The sequence below is a fragment of the Apium graveolens genome, chromosome 1 (genome assembly GCF_009905375.1).
Source record: "Apium graveolens cultivar Ventura chromosome 1, ASM990537v1, whole genome shotgun sequence".
NCBI classification, from domain to species: Eukaryota; Viridiplantae; Streptophyta; class Magnoliopsida; order Apiales; family Apiaceae; genus Apium; species Apium graveolens.
Genome location: NC_133647.1, coordinates 155,351,925 through 155,361,775, shown reverse-complemented (window position 1 = coordinate 155,361,775; position 9,851 = coordinate 155,351,925).

Sequence of the window (9,851 nt, the reverse complement as noted above, 5' to 3'; positions counted from 1 at the left end):
GCATAACCCTATTCCCGAGCCAGAGAGCCCACCCATTGATGATTCAGACAATGACCCTACTGAGGATGTCCTAGAGGAGGATACTGAGCTTCCTGTCCCTGTAGCTAATGGCGTAGTATGGAGAGATGTAGAGATGTACCCACACCAGGATATTCGCTCTCCTAGACCACCCCCAGGGATCCAGAGCCCTATGTCCTATACGGATGACGATGATGAGGAGGCGATACGCACACAGTTCCATGAGGTCCAGAACATATCCTCTAGCGACCCAGACTCACCTCTACCACCACCGGTGACCATGCATGTAGCCGTACACGACTGGGTAGTGAGTCAGCTTAACGCTGAGATCACGGCGGCGTTTGCCCGCATTGCTGAGTTATGCCAGGCACTGACAGCTGAGAGAGCTACCCGACTAGGATACCCCGGAGATTTCAGAGCTGCTTCCCCAGCCATAGCCCGTAGAGAGATCGATGGGATCGAGCTCCGTACCAGGGTTCAGATGAGGATGACATCAGTGGGAGGATACATCCCGGTAGTCGATGCAGAGATGATGATTGCAGGAGCGATGAGGAGGGTGTGTGACCTCACTCGCAGTGATAGTGACTGAGAGATTAGTGACTAGATGTAGACCTTGAAGAAGCCTGAGTGACTTGTCACCAATTTTGATAGGATTGCTAGTAGTAGATAGCGTTCCTAGCCTTTCAGGGTACACGGATTATGTATTTTCCTTTCAGTATTTAGAACTAGCAGTGTTAGATTGTAATCAGGCATGTATGAACTCGGCTAGTTGTTTCATCCCCAAGATATAATTGGGAGATCTTATGAATATATATCGAAACAGTTATTAAAGAATTGATGTCTATATTAATGCACTTTATAAAACCTGTTAAGTAATAAATGACATGCTTATATATGAATAAAATAACCTAACTGTCATAATCATGTGACCAATTTTCCTTATCAGAATAATGCCACCCCGTAGAAGAGGAACCAGGGCACAGCCCGCAGAGTCTGTTAACTAACAACGAGGTGACCCAGTAGTAAATGAGGGAAGTGAAGAAGACATAGACTATAATGAATATGATGAGGAAGAATATGTAGAAGAAGAGGCTGAGGATACCCATCAGGGAGGGAACCCCGTAAATGAATTTATGGAACTGCTAAGGGCAAATCTGAACCAACAGCCTATTCCACCACAGCCCCCTGCTGCCCAATAGACTGCAGCTACTGTCTTTAGAGCCTTCAAGTCCCTCAAACCCCCAGAGTTTCTAGGATCTGCTGACCCCGTTGAAGCACGGGCCTGGCTCAAAGAGATAGAAAAGTCCTTCGAGATACTAGGAGTTGAGGAACGACATAAGACCATTTTCGCTTCTTACATATTGAAAGGAGAAGCTAACTATTGGTGGGAGTCCAAACGAAACCTAGAAACTGATGCTGTGATCCCATGGGATAGATTTACCCGACTGTTCTTAGACAAGTACTTCCCTAGGTTTATGGAAACCCAGATGGAGATTAGGTTTCTGGAGTTGAAACAGGATAAGATGACCGTGGCAGAATATGAGGCCAAATTTACTGAGTTGTCTAGATTTGTGCCTGAGTTTGTGAATACTGAAGAAAAGAAAGCGCGAAGGTTCCAGCTTGGTCTGAAACAATGGATACAGAACCGAGTAGCAGTGTTAGAGCTGACAGACTATGCCACCTTAGTACAGAATGCCTCGATTGTTGAAGCTGGTAGTGAGCAGACTGTGAAAGAAAAGGAGAATAGGAAGAGGAAGATAGGAAGCCAAGGAATAGGAACCGGAAACAGGAGCCTTCCAAGTAGGTTCGTCAGGGGAGCGGTGTCCCAATCTGCAAGAGGCCCCGAATTCAGAAAGGCCATGGCCAGGGCAGCGGACAATCTAGGGCAACATTTCATAGCCAACCACGTGCCCCAATACCAGAATGTCAAACCTGTAAGAAGAGGTACCTTGGAGTGTGTAACCAGACAAGAGCCCCTCTGAGATGTTACCTGTGTGACCAAATCGGGCACCTTGCCAACAGTTGCACCCGGCCCAAAGTAACATGTTTCCAATGTGGAAAGGTAGGACACATGAAGCGGGATTGCCCAACGTTGAAGCCCTCAGCCTCAGGAATGAGTAGAGCTGCATCTAACTGACCTCCAGCCGCTAGGAACATGACTGTTTAGGATGCTGTCCGAAACACTGACGTGATAGCAGGTACCCTTTTGTTAAATTCCGAACATGCAAATGTCCTATTTGATTCTGGAGCAACCAAGTCTTTTATATCTCAAGATTTTGCTAGCAAGTTAAAACTTAATGTCATACCCTTACGTGAGGTATTACGAGTGGAAATGGCAAACAAAGAAATAATCCCTGTAAATCAAATATACCCTGAGTGCAAGCTGAAATTAGAAGAGAAGATCTTCGAGGTCGACTGAATACCATTCGTGTTAGGAGAATTTGATGTGATCTTAGGAATGGATTGGTTATCCCGTAACGGAGCGCAAATAGATTGTGAACAGAAGAAAGTTAAGATAAGAGTGCAGAATGATAAAGAAGTATTGTTTAATGGTCAACGACAAAACCAGAAATTTTTGACCATGCTTCAAGCAAAAAGATTGTTGAGGAAAGGTAACGAGGCCTATTTGGCTTATGTGATAGATACCCAGAAGGAGGTCCCCAACATACAGGACATACCCATAGTAAACGAATTCGAGGATGTATTTCCAGAAAACTTACCAGGATTACCACCTGACAGAGAAATCGAGTTCGCTATAGAGTTAGCACCAGGAACGGTGCCAGTATCCAAGGCCCCATATAGGTTAGCCCCAGTTGAGATGAAAGAACTAGCTTCTCAACTGCAAGAATTATTAGATAACGGAATGATAAGGCCCAGTGTTTCACCATGGGGAGCACCAGTACTATTCGTAAAGAAAAAGGACGGCAGCATGAGATTATATATAGACTATCGAGAGCTGAATAAGCTGACTATAAAGAATAGGTACCCTCTTCCCAGAATTGACGACCTATTCGACCAACTCAAAGGAGCTGTACATTTTTCCAAATAGATTTAAGGACAGGATATCACCAGTTGAAAATCAAACCGGAAGATATACCAAAGACTGCTTTTCCGCACTAGGTATGGACACTATGAGTTCTTAGCCATGTCGTTTGGATTAACCAATGCACCCGCAGCCTTTATGGATTTGATGAACAGAGTGTTCAAAAAGTACCTGGACATATGTGTGATAGTTTTTATAGATGATATTCTGATCTACTCAAGGACAGAGCAAAGAACATGCGGAACATTTGAGGATAGTCTTAGAAATCTTGAGGAATGAGAAATTGTATGCCAAGTTTTCGAAGTGCGAATTTTGGCTGAGAGAAGTTCAGTTTTTAGGACATGTGGTGAGTAGCAAAGGAGTTTTAGTTGACCCCGCCAAGATAGAGGCGGTATCCAATTGGGAAAGACCAGCAACCCCGACAGAGGTTAGGAGTTTCGTAGGTTTTAGCAGGTTATTACCGGAGATTCGTGCAAGACTTCGCTAAGATAGCCGGTCCACTGACTAGACTTACCCGGAAGGAAGAAAGTTCGTATGGACGGAAAAGTGTGAAGAGAGTTTTCAAGAACTGAAAAAGAGGCTGGTGTCAGTACCAGTGCTCGCTCTTCCCGATGGAAAGGGAGAGTTTATGATATACAGCGACGCATCACTTAAAGGATTAGGATGTTGTACTAATGTAGCACGACAAGGTTATAGCGTATGCCTCTCGACAATTGAAGGAGTATGAGAGTCGATACCCTACGCATGACCTAGAATTAGCAGCCATAGTATTTGCCCTAAAAATTTGGAGACATTACCTATACGGTGAGAAATGCGAGATCTACACTGACCATAAAAGCCTCAAATATATTTTTACCTCAGAAGGAACTAAACATGAGACAGAGGAGATGGTTAGAGTTGATAAAGGACTACGACTGTGAAATTTTGTATCACCCGGGTAAAGCCAATATGGTGGCTGACGCCCTTAGTAGGAAGGAAAGACTCAAAATGATAATGACATCGGAGGAATTAGTTAAGGAATTTGAGAAGATGGAAATCGACGTAAGAATGTCCGGTAAGGGCACGGAAGGATTATTTGAGATTAAGCTAGTATCAGAACTGACTATAAAGATACGAGTATGTCAGGAAAAGAAGATGAGCGAGGAAAAAGGGACATTGACCGGTGAGGAAGTGAGATGCAAGAAGGATGAGGAAGGGATCATGAGGTATGCGTCCCGGATTTGGATTCCGAATGTGCAAGAATTAAAGGACGAGCTGTTGCATGAAGGGCACAGCTCTAGATATTCAATCCACCCAGGAAGTACGAAAATGTACCGTGACCTTAAGGAATATTATTGGTGGCCTAACATGAAGAGAGAAGTAGCGGAGTGGGTTAGCAAGTGCTTGACATGCCAAAGAGTGAAGGCGGAACACCAGTGACCTAGTGGACTGTTACGACCCCTAGAAATTCCGGAATGGAAATGGGAACACATAGCCATGGATTTTGTGACAGGCTTACCTAGGACAAAGACCAATCACGATGCTATATGGGTTATCATTGATAGACTGACCAAGTCCGCACACTTCCTACCAATCAACGAAAGGTACATCATACACAAGTTGGTAGATATTTACTTGAAGGAAATTGTAATAAGACACGGCGTTCATGTAGCCATAGTGTTCAGATAGAGACCCGAGGTTTAATTCCCGATTTTGGAGAAGCTTCCAGGAATGTGTAGGCACCAGACTAAACATGAGTACCGCTTACCACCCCCAGACGGATGGACAAAGCGAAAGGACTATACAGACCCTAGAAGATATGCTGCGAGTATGTGCCATCGACTTCAAAGGAAATTGGGATGATCACTTACCCCTGATAGAATTTTCTTACAACAATAGCTATCACACTAGCATAGGAATGCCCCCGTATGAAGCTCTTTACTGGAGAAGATGTCGCTCTCCCCCTGTGTTGGGATGAAGTTGGAGAACACAAGCTATTAGGACCAGAGTTAGTCCAGCAGACCAGAGAAATGGTGAAACTCATCAGGAAGAGACTGGCAGCAGCCCGGGACAGACAAAAGAAGTACGCCGATCAGACCAGGAAGGATAGGGAATATGAAGTAGGAGATTCGGTGTTATTGAAGGTATCTCCGTGGAAAGGAGTGATGAGATTTGGAAAGAAAGGGAAGCTGAGTCCCAGATTCATAGGACCCTTTGAAATTTTGAGGAGGATAGGACCTCTAGCTTACGAGCTCGCCTTGCCTCATAATTTGCAACAAGTACACAACGTGTTTCACGTATCTATGTTGAGAAAGTACCATGCCGATGCCCGACATGTAATAGAATACGAGCAGGTAGATTTACAACCAGATCTGACCTACATCGAGCAGCCAGTTAGGATAATGGACCAGAAAGAACAAGTGATGAGGAACAAGATGGTGAAGCTAGTTAGGATATTATGGAGAAATCAAAATGTTGAGGAATCAACTTGGAAACTTGAAGACACCATGAGGAATAGATATCCCCACTTATTTTCTAATTGATTCCGGGACGGAATCCTTGTTAGAGGGGAAGACTGTAATAACTCGAATTTTTGAGACCTTGTAAAACGTTTAATGAATAGTAACCCTGACAGACGGGAAAACTTTTGAGCCCACACTATATAGTGCATAAGAAAATGAGTTTCGGAATAGATATTACGACTATACGTACCAAATGAGTGTATGTAAACGCTATTAGTTTTCGAAGAAAACGAACTTTGAAAAACAACCGTAATTACGACTTATCAAGGACTACGGGAATCACAATATAATTACGAGATTAAAATCCTACGGATTTATATTCAATTAGGATAAATAAAAATATAAGGAATAAATACGAAAAGAATTACATTGCGAACCATTTACGAATAACTATTGCAGAGAAGGTTTAAGTAACCGAGCGAACGCGTAAACGATTAATTAAACGTAACGCACTAACTAAACCATGGTAAGGAAGTAACCATGGTTAATTCATCAAATAGTAAGCTAACCCTAGGATGACCAAGCTAGCTAGCAAATAGTGTGCTAAAGAGCTAACCTTGTAGTTTAGCTTGTAAGCTAGCAAGCTACAAAGATTTGTCCATGGATTTGGAGACAAGGAATAAACCTAAGCTATCCTAGGAAGAATAAAGATCAACTTGCAAAGATATCAAGTCACCTTCCAAGAAGCAACCTAGAATTCATCCAAGAGAAGCAACCAAGGGCTATAAATACCCCCCCCCACCCCCAAAAGCTCCCATTCGGCTATTTTGATCAAAACTCCAAGCTCTAGTTCTTGTAAAATCCCACAATTATTTCCCAAGCCTCCTAGCAACTAAACTAAGGTAAGAAAATCTTTCATCTCTTTTTATCAAGGTTTGATGGGTGGTATAAATTCAAGAAACTCACTAGTGAATAGTGTGAATAGTAACCTCTCTTTGGTTTCTTGATTTTAATGGTGGTTTTAGGTTCCAAAAATCATACCAAGCACTTCCAATCCTCCACCATCCTCAAGATCACATCTCAAGCTTTCAGAAAGGTAAAATCTTTGGCCTAACTTTATTTAAGGTTCATGTTAAGATCCATTTAGTGGGTGTTAGTATACCTAGCTTACTAAGTGTTGTTTATGAAATCTTGATGATTAAGTTAACCAGATTTAAGGTTGGTTGTTGTTGCCTCAAGAACATGATGTTCTTGATAGGAGTTTGTGTGTTGATGATGATATGATGATTGTTGGTGGTAGTGTTGATAGTTAAGGCATAAACGAAACCCCGATCGTAAACGTAACTTCGTTAAAAACAACAAACCGTAACTTTAAGTTTCTGCAGAAAGTCTCGAAGTTGTAAACTGTAGATTCTTAAGAAATAACATTTTTTTAAGATATAAAATGTTATAAGGATCGTTTAGGCGCTTGAATCGCTTAATTCCAATTTACGGATTAAAAGTTATGATCGTTTTAGTAAAAGTGTTTTACGCGACAAAAACTTCTACAAATCATGAACTTTGAAAATATAAAGGATAGACTTAAAAGTATTCATAAATCATGAAATTTTTACAGAGAGTAACATGTGGAGTTTCCTAACTGGCATAAAAATTTCAAGTGAAAATAATGATTTTTCAATTTTATAAAAATGTCGGAGCCGAGACCGCGCGAGTAGAAACCGTAAGAATCCTTAAGCGGAGCCGACAACGATAATGAGAATGAACTCAAGATACTTAGGAAAATGAAGTGACCATAAAGTGTTTATGACTTAAAAGAAATGTTAAGGGTAGTATGAGTTGAGAGGGTGTATAATGAGTAGCGCATGAGTGCGAGTTACCGTGAATTAGGACGGAACCTAACGAAATAAAATTTGTTTATGGTTATAGATTTCCGAGCGGAACCTAGAGTATCCTCCACCTCGAGATACCCAGGCAAGTTTACCAACCCAACTCCATTTTTCTGTTATGTTGTGAAAAGATTGTTTTACTATCATCGCATAAATACTATGTTTGCCATGATACGTAGTTTTGAATTTTCGCATGATATAGCGATGTTGTACGATAAGTATATACCGTGAAATGTTATTTCGCTTTAAGCATAATGTATGATAGAAGACCGAGGGTCGGTCGGGATTTAAGATAATACCCGGGAATCATTCCGGAGATATTATAGGACGGATATAAGTCCATAATAGTACATTTTAAAGGGACTCATCGTCCACTTACGAAACATTAAAACACCTCGAACTTTTAAAACGATTTCCCAATGAGCATATTCCCTCAACTATATTTTATTGATTCGGATATTAAATATTATATATGTATTCCTTTATTATAGGAGTAGTATACTTTAACGTTTATTTACTCAAACCCGACTAATCATTATAGATTATTATTTATGTAAACACAAACTAGTTGAGGAATACTATTTAAATAAATCTCTTAAAAGAATAACTCATTCGAGGTATGATGAATATCAATTATCATTTAATTATTTATAGACTATTATTTAATTATTGATTATTTATTGTAGGATTGTTATTGATTTAAAGATCATAGATCCTGATATACCTTCTGATTTAGAAGTATCATTCGAATAATTTCAGATCGTCGGTGAATATTATCCCGACTTATTATTATATTGAATATAGTTTCAAGAAGAAACTTTCCCCTTATTAATTATCTGTTGACAAGGGTCAACTCACATCCCTAGTACTTCCTCCGAAATTCTCGGAAGTACGTATATACATATATATACACTTATATTCTAAAAAGATAAATTATCTCTATCAACAAGCAAAACGCTTGGGGAACTTCGATGTGGTTCAAGTTCCCGGGATGGATAGAATTCTGTTGAAGGACAATGGAGGGGTAGACTCTTGTACTACGTGTGCTGGATGGGCTACCAAAGGTACCGTAGGCGAAGGTACTTTGTGTACTCAGGAACTTGTGAAGTATGTGTATACCCGAAAATGGGACACGTAGCCCGAATGCGGCCAGGGTGATACCCGAGAGATGACGGTATTAGTCCTTTTACTAGTAAAGAAGGTTACTTTCCGTAGGACGACTGATCATCGTATGCGGTGGCTCCTGTGAGATGTCCAAAATCTTCCAATTGGAATTGATATGCAATACCGTAACCCAAGCCTAGGTGCTGGGATTACTATTAAGGGATTCGCAGGTTATAAAAACCCCTTAAAAGAATTATTCTCATAAGAAGGTGTGGGACACCGAGAAATCTACTTTTAAATAAAATATATATATATATATAATATATGATGTTATTATACAGTCATTTTCATACTGTACATTATTATGCTGAGCATCTTAGCTCACACTTGTTTTCTTAAATTGACACAACACAACAGTGAATCAAGATGCCTGCCATGAGAACCACAGCCAGGATACGGGTAGGAAATGGCCAGCTGTTCCGTAGATTATTTGGTGCAGTACCTCAGGTAGTCGGAATAAGCTGGATTAGTTTTCAGTTATTTATAGTTCGGCTTATTTTTAAGTATGGTTTATGTAAAATAAGAAATAAGAAGCGTATATTCGGCCGGCGGATTAACCTTACTTAAAGGTCACCCCCGGTAAGACTAATTACATTTGTGTTGTAATAAAATTCTCTAGTAATGATGGTTCGTTTCCAAGACAATAACCTGTATTGTGTGTGTGTTAAGTGTGGGGTCGTGAAGCGTGAGTATTTACATATTATAGTGTGAGTTGTGTAAGTTTAGATAGCGTGGCTTCCGAGACTCCTGACCCCGGGTTTTGGGGCACCACACTTTCTCTTATCACAATCCCTTTTTCTTTTGGCCTTGGTGGCTTTTAGCATCAGAAGCTTTTGACTTGTGTTTGCTCTTCTTAGCAGCAAATTTAGCTTCTTCTTCTCTTAATTCCTCTAAATTCACTCCTGGATTATCCTTAAGGAATATTCTCTTGGATAATTCTTCATCAACAGATTGAAATTTGGGATCTTTGTAGAAGAATATTGCTTTCTTTCCTTTGAATTTCAAAGTCTGCAAAAACTTCTGTGACTCTTGGCTTCCAGCTTGGACTATCACATCAGAAGTAGTTGTCAGAACTTGATCATCAGTATTTGAAGTATCAGCATTTGTGATCAACAAAGGAACATCTTAATCTGTTGGCTTCTTTCCTTCCTTATTCCTCCCTTGCATAGCAGATCCATCAGAGTTCTTGCTACCAGACATTCTCTAATGAGAACTTGTCTGTTGAGTGGGAATTCTGCTCAGCCGTTTCCCTTGACTTTGACCTCTACTCTTTTCAGAGTTTCCCTGGTCATCTCCATG